This window comes from Agelaius phoeniceus, chromosome 3, assembly GCF_051311805.1.
Source record: "Agelaius phoeniceus isolate bAgePho1 chromosome 3, bAgePho1.hap1, whole genome shotgun sequence".
Lineage (NCBI taxonomy): Eukaryota > Metazoa > Chordata > Aves > Passeriformes > Icteridae > Agelaius > Agelaius phoeniceus.
Window position 1 is genome coordinate 22,791,563 of NC_135267.1, and position 10,479 is coordinate 22,802,041.

Consider the following 10,479-nt stretch of genomic DNA (forward strand, 5'->3'; position numbering starts at 1 on the left):
GGGAAATAGTAAAATCCCTAACAGCAGAGGGCAGAGCAGAGAGTGTGAGTTAGTCTGGAGGTAAGTTGTCAAATTGTCACTATTTTGGTCCCTCCTGTGGATTTCTGTTCTTCCTTTAAGTACCTAATAATGATTGCATACTTAACAGTTTTAACTAATTCTGGGAGTGGTGGTAAGTATCATGTTAAAAATTCAACAGTTGAACAAACTTGAGTTCTAGCCATGGTGTGAAGTCTAGCTTGCTCCCTGAACTCAGCAAGCATCTCTGGTTAATCCTTGCAGGTGCCAGTTATAACAATCCTTGCTTCTCTCTTCCACTTGTTTACACTCTTATTGCCTTACTGCTCACACAAAACAGAGTTCTCAGCAGCAACAAATAAAACAAATACCACTTTTTATTGTATTTCTCTCTTTAACACTTTTATTGCTAAGGCATGTCCTGTTTCAGCTAAGGGTAAACTGCTAATATGGGAGTATTCCCTTCCTGCTTGATGTATATGTCTCTTCCAGACTTGGTTATCTGTCCCACCTGCCTGGAGCACAAGGCTTGTCAGTGTGCCCTTGTTTGCTTACTGCTTCACATAAAGTAATTAGGAGATAAATCTTGTGAGATAAAGGCTATAAAGAATGGAGCAGGCACTGCAATGTGATTTACTTGTAGGATATAGAGGTGTGCACCTGTATGGACACAGAAGAAGTCTTTATACAGCCTGTCCATACACTTTCATGGGAGTTGCTGAAATGAAACCTGAGATAAAAATCTGACTCCTCACCTCAATTCCTTCTCTTGGCAGGTAGAATATTCACAGCTAAACAATGATGCAATTTGAAGATTCTGGCTCTAATCAGATGAATTGCTAAAATCCAGGCAGATTTTGCAATGAAAGATCTGACTAATTTGATGTGGAATAGTGGTACCACTGTTCTGATCCCTGAATAAACACAAGGAATAAGTCAGTTTTAAAATATCTGTCCATTGGTCTTAACCCTTATATATTGTAAGGCTCTATGGCTTGTCTCTGTACCCACTTAATGTGTATGTTATGTGGTAAGTGCAGGCATGCTTTGAATTCCTCTTTGTAACATGCTCTGTGTCTCTTGCTTTTCCCCTGTTTTATGTCACTGTTATTTTTATTTTTAATTGGCTTTTAAGTAACTATATTTAAAGAAATATGAATTGGATTTGCACTTGCTTCCTTTGTCTTGAATAGACATAATCTTAGAGGTCCCAAATGATTCTGTTAGCCTAGCACTGCCAGGTCATGGATAAAATATTTCTATGAGTCTTAGCTCTTTACATTCCTTGTCTTGTTTGCTTTGTTTGTCATAAAGCTGTTCAGTACCACAGATCTGTACAGTGCTACTTGTGTTCAGTGACTCATTGGGGCATAAAGCTCTTCACTGCTATTGCAGAGTGGCATTGTACTTTGAAATACTCTTATCAGGCATAAAATGTGTGTTTGGATGTTCATGCAATGGGACACATAGTTCTGTGCAGCGAAAGGCAGTGAAGTCCCTTCCACAGTGATGGGGAAATGCTGGGCTGTGCAGCAGCTGCTGTGTGCTGGAGGGACTCCTGAGCCATCCAGCAGGAAGCACTCACCAACATTGCAGGAAGGTACCTCAGAAATGAGAAGTTCTGAGTCTTCAGGAGGGCTTGGGTACCTGAGTGAAAGATGAGTGTCTGCCTAAATATTTCGCAGTCTGATGTTTGGACTTTACCTTTGCAGTGCTTTACATCTGTTAAGACACTTCCTAACGGCAGTGATGGATGCTGAGCAATGCAAATATGAACAAAGCATTGGTTTTTGGGACAGCAGATGAAGGCATTTGGCTTGCTGTTTGCTATGGGTTAGAGAATGCTCCTGTTGCTCTAGCTTCTCATCTGGAAAGAAAAGCCAACTCACATGCATCAATGTTCAGAGCTAAGAAAGTTGGGAGACTTTCATGCCAAGCTATGCTCTCTAAGATATTAGTCCAAGGAACTACTTGAAATTGATATGCCAGTAGCAGCCTTTAGGGCAGTTGATAAAACTCTCCAGACCCAGGTGGCTTTGACTGCTGGAGTCTAAAGGAGCTTTTAAGAGCTGTGTGAGGTGTTGTCCTGTGTGGTTTTTAAATTAGCCTTAGGAACACAGGAAGGGAAGGTAGTAAATATGATACTTGTCTTTATGCATGTTGAAGCTTGTAAATGAGACTACCAAATATGCCTTCCATAAGTAAATAAAGCCTATGTTGACAGAACACAAAGGAATTCACATGGGAAAAAAGTATCCAGACATACATACAACACAAGGGGCTGTTGGAGTGGTATTTGGGGATGGTTCTGCATTATGCGTAGTTTTCTGAAAATGTCTGCCCAAACCTTGTACCAAAGGAACCAATTAGAATATTAATTATTGGGAAAGGAAGAATGCAAGAAAATATTATGCTGCTATGTAAATATATTTGATTTAAATGCTGTCTGCAGTCCTTGAAAAGGTTTAACAAAGCTAGAGAATATGGAGAGACCCAATGCAGGCCTTCAGGGAGATGGAAATGACTTCCATATAATACTAAAATCTGTATGACTTCCTCAGGAAACTCTCACTAAGAGGAATCAGCATTGTGCAGGGCTAGGACCTGATGAATGATTGGTCAGACTGCTAGAAATGGATGAAAGGAAGATCCTAGGGTTTAGTATGCAACATGTTAAGTACATCTGAAGTATTGTGGAAGCCAAAGATACTAGTGTATTCAAAAAGAGATTGGATATATTCAAGGAGGTCAGGATGATCCTTGGCACTGTATGTAAGTGGTGAGATGTAATCTCTGGCTTGGGAATTCCCCCTATATATATCTCTGATTCTAAGTGCCTGGGCTGTTTTGCCAGAAATGAAATTGCTTACCTTGCTCAAAGGGTTCATGATAAAAAAGTTTAGCAGACCACACTGCCTTGTGCTCTGACCCATGTGACAATAGATTCCTTAATTGGTTGGGTTTCTTTGGGTCCTGGGTACTTCATTTCCATCTCCATGCCTGTCAGTGTGGCACCTTTTGCAAGCAGCGTTCGAATGTATTTGTTCCATGAGTGTCAATGGAAGGTGATCATGTTTTAGCAGGCATTGTGTACCAGCAGCAGCAGCTTGGCCAGAGCTGTGCTGCCTTATCTTGCTTCCCACCTGCCACCTGAGCCACTGCCTCAGGGAGTCAGGCAGGTTTTGTAGCTGTGCTGTAACTTCCCTGCTGAGATCATAGCTGTACCTCAGAAGGGCAGCTGGAATCATGGCAGGCTGTTGCCTGGGTGTCAGCTTTGGAGCAAGGCTACAAAAAAGCAAGTAGCTAGAATAGGCAACTACAGCAGTGGTAGAAGCAGGGTTCAGATCTGTTTGTCAGAAGTTTGGTTCCACAGATCCAGTTTTAGGTTCTGTACCCATGCTGTGGCTTTCTTGACTGTGCTTGTAACCACATCCTGACCTAGTTGGCACCAGGTCCCACTTCACACGCTGCCTGCTGATAACACCAGCAGCAATTCCTGCCAGCAGCTTAGGTCGGTGCAGGTCGTGATGTTTCAATAACCACTTTGGCACACTGGTGGGTTTTTGTACATGGGTGGGTCCTGCAAAACTTGTTTAGCTAGCCCTTCTTTTCCAGAGTTCCCTGTGTGCTCCGTCTTCCCACAGCACCTTGCCTCACACTTTGCTATATGCATGTCCTTACACACTGTTTCAAGGCAATAGCTGGAACCTTTCCAGTGGTGGTTTCATGGGGAAATGCTAGTTCAAGGAGTTCACAGTGGTCCTTTCAAATTCTTCTGGGTTTCACTTTAGACAGGGGCCTGGTTTCATTTGGGTAGACTCCTGCCCATAATTCTGAACATAAGACCTCCCTGTCCTGGAGTTTAGGTTCTCCCAGGATCTGGAATAAGTGCTGAATAATAAGGACCCTGGGGCATTTGCTGATCCCTTTGTGGTCTATCACTATATTGGAGTATTAAATCTTGTCCATTCAAACTCTGGCCAAGGATCTTTTTGAGTTCAGGGAGATTCTGCTTCATGGAAGACAACTGAAAAATAAACTTTCCTACATGTTGGACATCAGTTTTCATTTATTTCTGAAAACCTGTATGTTTTCAAAAGGAATATGCAGAAAAACTGGCTGTGTAATGAGTCAATCCATAAACATTGCTAATGCATGAGTTGTGCATCCAAAGCTACATCCAAGCACATTTTCCATAAAAGCTTATTCATTGTGTCTGATTCCAGTAAACAGGAGTCACTACAAGTGGAGGCTTACTCATTCTATTTACTGAAATACTGTATCTTTCTCTCAATTTTGCAATTATAATAATAACTTGGAGTCTGTATTGACATATGGTATCACAGGGGTTAATTGATTTTCATCTTGAGCATCTCATAGAACATCATAGCCTAATAATGAAGAATTTCCCTAAGACAGGGCAAGCATAAAGGAAAGATGAAGATATAAATCCAGGACTGGATGAAGCATCTACTTTATCTAAAGGAAAACCCTTTTGTAGTTGCTGGTGTGAATGGATCCAGATAAAACAAAACAAAACAAAATGCACAACAAAGCGGAAAACTTCAACCAGAGGCAGGGAGGTGCTACATCCCCACTGTTCTGCTTTGTGAGCTGTTATGAGCCTCTCTGGGCTGGTGTCTGCTCTCCTTTCTCCCAGACTTCCTTCTTGGCTGAGTGAGTCAGAATTTTCTATAGAGCGTTTTCCTGATCCACCTACTGAACTGTCTTTGCCCTTCTGTGCATCCTGGTTGGCCACTTTTAAACACGATGCATTGAAAAAGAAAACATTTTGGAAGTCTCACCAGGTGCCTTTTTAGAGGGAAATACTTATCTTTTCAGAGAATACTTTTCTAATTACAATCCCTAGGCAGCATTTTTTTTTTCTTGGCTTAGGCAGTTATGCTTCATAGCTAGTAAAAAAAACAACTAATGCAGAACTCTTCTTCTGCCCCCCCTTTTTTCACTTGCAACAGTTTACAGCACACAGTGAAAGGCTTTGGCACTAGGTACTTAACCTGCTCTATGTATGATTGAGGTTACTGTGACTTTTTTCCTTTCCACCTAGACCTGAATGACTGATCCTGAATTAAGGATGATAAAGGTAGAAGTAAGAATAAATTTTATTAGAATATTGGTGGTGTCATTAATTATCTGTGATCCTTAAACTCTGAAGGTGCTCCAAGAGCCTCTTTTCAGCCTGCTGGAGCTGGTTTTGCTTTGCACTGAGTAACTCAGGCTTCTGATTTCTTTCTGACCAGCAGGATAACATCCAAAGTCGTACGATGAACATGAATGTTAGTACTGTATGTTGTCATCTGTCTTAATGGTTCACTTTTCCCTCATTTCAGTCATTAAAAAGTTGTGCCAGAAGATGCATGGGAAGATATATGCAATGCATCTTGATCTTCTGACTGTCATAAACTAGTCAGTAAGGTCTCATTTATCATAAATACCCAAGCTGCATTTTGTGTCAATTTCTACATTATTGTTACATATTTTTAATCAAGACATACTTTTGAGGTCAGGCTAGTTAGTCTTGCATAGATCAGCACATTTATTGCCTTTGTAGTCTTGCTAATCTCCAACCATGTTACATTCACTTCAAAATGTGTCTACCTAAGCTGTAGTTTCATATGCTAATCCTTTCAAAGTCACTGAAAAGCAGCTTGTTGGGGTTAGAATTAAGGTCCATGCTGCCTCAGAGCTTGTCTCTGGCCAGTATGGGATGCTAAGGAAAGAATGGCCTGGGGCAGGTGTGCAATGATGCATCTCAGGATGGTGATCAGCACCTTCCCTTCCCTGCAAGTACAGCTGCTCTTCCAGTTCCAGGACAATGGGGTTGTGCAACAGCATGCTCAGGTGCAATGGCTACCATGCCTTTGCTCCAAGGAGACGTCATGGTCCTCACTGAAAACTGAGGCAGAGAATAGATTTCTTTTGGGTTAGATGTAAATTAGTTATGTGTCTGTTGTCCTCATTTTCCCTGTTTCTTTTTATGTAGGAGAACATCCTGTTCATTTTGATTACCTTTTAGATGAAAAAAAAAAAAATTTGAAAAGTTCTAATACTCCCCCCCCTTTTTTTTTAATAAAATTCTGAAATGTTGTATCTGGAATTCCTGCTTTTTGAGTTTTTTAGAAATCAGAAGCTGTATTCCTTGATCTGCATTTGTTTGCCCTGCCACTTTGTGATCACTTGTTTCTAAAAGAGTATCTTGCAATCCTTCTATCCTCTTTGCTTAACAAAATGAAACTGCCTGGCTTTTGGACTTACAGATTTAAGAGCTATTTGGTAAGGAGAAATGTCTCTCTCTAGTTTGTGCCTTGAACTTTTTATTTTCGAGGTTGCCAGCCTCCCAAAGGGTATGGCATATGGTGATATTAATCTCTTTTTTAGCCTCTATGTTTCTGGAGAGCAGCTCTTTCCTGTAGGCAGTGCTGCTGGCCAGGGTGGCCAGAAGGTGATGTCACCTGCTGGCCAGAATGGTCAGAAAGGAATCAGAAGCCTGAGGAGCTTGGTCTGAGGAAAGCCATAAATGAGTGCTCTCCTCATGCTTCTGGTTTGGTGTGGCCACAAGCCTGCCCTGGGAAGTGCATTTCAGGTTGGGTCAGGACTGGTGCTTGGTGAGCACTAAGGGCCAGAAGAGATCTCCTCAGCAGAAGGATATTCTGCTGCATTTTCTACAGCTTGAACTCAACTATTTGGCTTGATCAAAGCATCACCTTTTAATTGCTTTATGTTTCATTTCTGCAAGTAACTTGATGTTGTATTTCTGCTGCAAGTAACTGCTGCTTACTGGTTGCCCTTGTATTAATGACTGCAAGCTTTTAATGTGAGCTGTGACTGTATCCAGACCAGGTGTGTACCAGTGGCAGCCAGAGTGCAGGTTTGCTTCTTTCAGCTGTCCCACAGTCAGAACAAAGTGCCAGGAGTGAGCAGGGTTTCTTTTGGTGCTGTCCTGGGGTTTGTTATCAGGAATGATGCTACAGAGCAATATGTCATTGTCCAGTCAATGCCAAATTGATAGTGGCATTGGTGTAAGGGCTGCTGTGGCAATGGCAGCAGTCCCTCCTGTTCTCTGCATGGGCCTGTATTTTTGGCATATAACTGGCAGGTGTTGACAGTGTCCTCAGACCACCTTCAAGCAATATGAAATGTCATTTAGCTTTCTTAAATCTCTCTATAAAAAATAATTATATTACTCACAGTCTAGGTGCCTTTAAACATGTTTCTACCTGTACTGAGAGCTTCCTCATCTGTCACTAAGAGATTATGAACAATCTTTTGTATTCATAGCTCTGCCTTCTTTTGGTAAGGTTTTGTGTTTAGTTATAGCTCTTGTAATGGTTGGCTGAGCTGTACACAACTGACATGCCACTGGCTGTGCACTATAGTTTATCTCACTTCTGATGGATCCCCAGGGAAAAATTTCTGCACTCACCAAATATCTCCCAGGTTAGCATTTGATTTGTGTGTTACCTACATTGACTGAAAGCACACAGAGCTTTTTGACTGTCTAAAAGGCATGTTTTTTGTTCAAACACTGGTCTTCTAGTAGTGAGTCTAAAATTTTCTGTGACTATAGGCTGTGGTCAAAGCTGCTGTTTCTGCTCAAACACGCTGCTTGCTGGGGTCTGTTTGTGCCTGGCCCACATGCTAGAAGCTCCATGTCCTGCTGGTGTTTTAGGAATGCATTGCCCATGCACTCCTTAAGTGACTCACAGGTATTGTAATCAGGTTCTTTAATTAACTCCTTTGAGAATTAAATCTTTACCAGGTTTTTAACAGTGGCTTGGATACTTTTGCATAGGAATACTCTAAAGCAGCTGATTCAGAGAACAAAGTTAGGTAAGACATTTTTGAACTTAGTTCACTGCTTTAGGAAGATTTGTATTCATTCCTGCTCAGCTGGACAGCTGCTTCTGTTTGACTCTGGTTGGCCATGATTCCTCTATGCACCTAGGAATGTTCTTTCTAATCAATATGGTTTGATGTAGCTTTAGTCTTGTATTGCCAGTTCTTTCCACAGCTGCTCACAAGATTAAGTCACCCTTGACTAATCAGGTGGCTTTCTATGGTGAAATGACTGGATCTGGGAATGAGGGGTGAGCAAGAGATGATGTTTCCTTTGACTTTAGCAAGACTTTTGGCACCGCCCCTCATAAAACTCTTGTAAGCATGGCAGGATATTAGGGATTGGGTGGAAGGGTAGATGGACAACTAGAAGATGGGTGAAATGCTGGCTGGATGACTGGGATCAGAGGGCAGTGGTTCATGGGTTGCACTTTCAGACCCCTGCAGTTCTCTACTTGTTGCTGGGGTGTGTCCTATTCTACATCATCGATGGCCTGGAGGAGGCAATGCAATGCACCCTCATCAAACTTGCAGATGATTAATGCTTGAGGTCAGGCATGCTTTTCCCAGGTAGGCTGGAGGAATGGATAAACAGGAACCCCATAAAATTCATCAGGAGCAAATGCCAAGCCCTGCCCTGGGCACCAGGATAAGCTGGGACTGTTGGGGAATTGCTCTGTGGAAAGGGCTGTGGTAGGCAGTGAGCCGGGCATGTGTGTGCCCCAGACCAGCACCTGCAGTGCTCTTCCAACAGAACCTCTGCCTGTGCAGTGTTTAGCTGAGGTAAATTAGCCAATATCTGCTGTTAAGTTCTGTGTCATTCCCCCATGATTCGAGTTCTCTCTAGCAGTAGCATGATTTACCCTGTGCCTCTGAGCAGTAAGCACAGCCATGCTCACTGTGTAGTTTTAAAAGAAAATTAGGGATTTTTTAAAATTATGTGACCTGGGTGTCAGGATGTTTTTATTACCTTTCCAGCCTCTCAAGACCTCACAAGGTCTGCCCTGTGTTCTTTAAGACTGGCTGTTAGAGCCTGTGTTGCCCCTACATCTCTGTGATGTGACAAAGAACACAGCATATGGGAAGGACAATCAGGAGGAGGAGGAAGCCCTGCATGGGTAACTTGCCACTAGTGAAAGCAGCAGGTGGGAAATGGGGTATTTCACATCTGCTGGCGCTGAGAAGTGGTTGGATGGCACATTGATAGGGACTGATGCCAGGCATTTGGTATCTACTGCCAATTTCCAGAGGAAGGCCAGCAATACTGCATGTGGTGAGGGGAATCAAGCTCAAGGGCTTTTGGTCTGTGGTTGGACCCAAAAGCATCTCTATTTCCAGCTTATTCCTTGGAAATATCATGAGGGCAGTGCTGCAACTAATCCCCCTTTTGAAGTTTTTTTTTTTTTTCCATAAATCAAATAATGTCTCGAAAAATAAATTTTTCTTAAGTGAGAAACTTTCGGTCTGGCAGTCCTAATGTTGAAGCACATTTATTCCTCTGGCATTGCAAAGAGCTCTTGCGGTGAGCGGGAGCTTTGTTTGCAGGCTGGGTTTGCGAGGCAGGGAGCAGGGACTGTAGCACATTTCTCCGAGTTCTGCATCCACTTGAGGGCACCACAGCACTGCCGGCAGCAGGGATTTTGTTAACTGCGTGCGGGACTGTACCCTGCACTATAAAGGAATCCTTCGGGGGAAAAAAAAACCCTGCATAATTTATTTAAAACCACCACCACATTGTAAGAATGTGTATTTCTGCTCTGTTTGACCTCCCCCGGATTGTGGGCGCTCTGCCCCAGCACACGAGACCCTCTTGTGGTGCACCAGCCCTTTTCCTGCCAAGAGGGACATGTGCTTGTGGTGAACTGACTCAAATGGAGGAAAAACAAGGACTCATTTAGTTCTTAGCTCTGGTGGGATACCGGCTTTTCTGGGAGAGCCAGGGCAGTGACAACTCATTTATTTGAGAAGGGCCTGTGAGCCAAAGGCAGATACAGTGCTCAGCATGGGGAGTGGGCTGGGCAGGCAGCCCTCTGCACCCTCCCTCCAACAGGCAAAGCCACTGCTACCACTGAGATGCTGAACCTCTTCTTCCTTTTTCCATCCATGTCTGCATCCCATGCTTTCTCTCCCTTCCAGCACGGCTTTACTCAGGCTCTGACCTTTGCATCCCCAACCAGCCTAATGTTTGTTACTGCCCTCTGCAGCATCCCCTGCAGGCACGGCACAGTCCAGGCTTGGGTGCAGCTGCGTTCCCTCAGCCAAGGGAGTTCTTTTGGCAATAAGGTCACCTTTGTGTGGCTGAGGAGGGCCCCCCAGAATGCTCCTAGAGAAACAGAGGCTGAACAAGCCCCAGAACAAGAATGGCCGAGGTTCACCCTGCATCCCCTCAGAGGTGCAGCCCCTTGGCTTGGCTGCCTGAAGGGGAGCAATGCTGGCACTGGCTGAGGGATGGTTACTCGCTGATTTTAGAGGGAGGTTTCTGAATTTTCATAGAATTATTAAAGTTGGAAAAGACGTATAAGATGATCAGACTCCCAGCTGGTAACCCAGCAGTGTGAGGTCCACCACTAAGCCATGTCCCTAAATGCCACCTCTGCAGGCCTG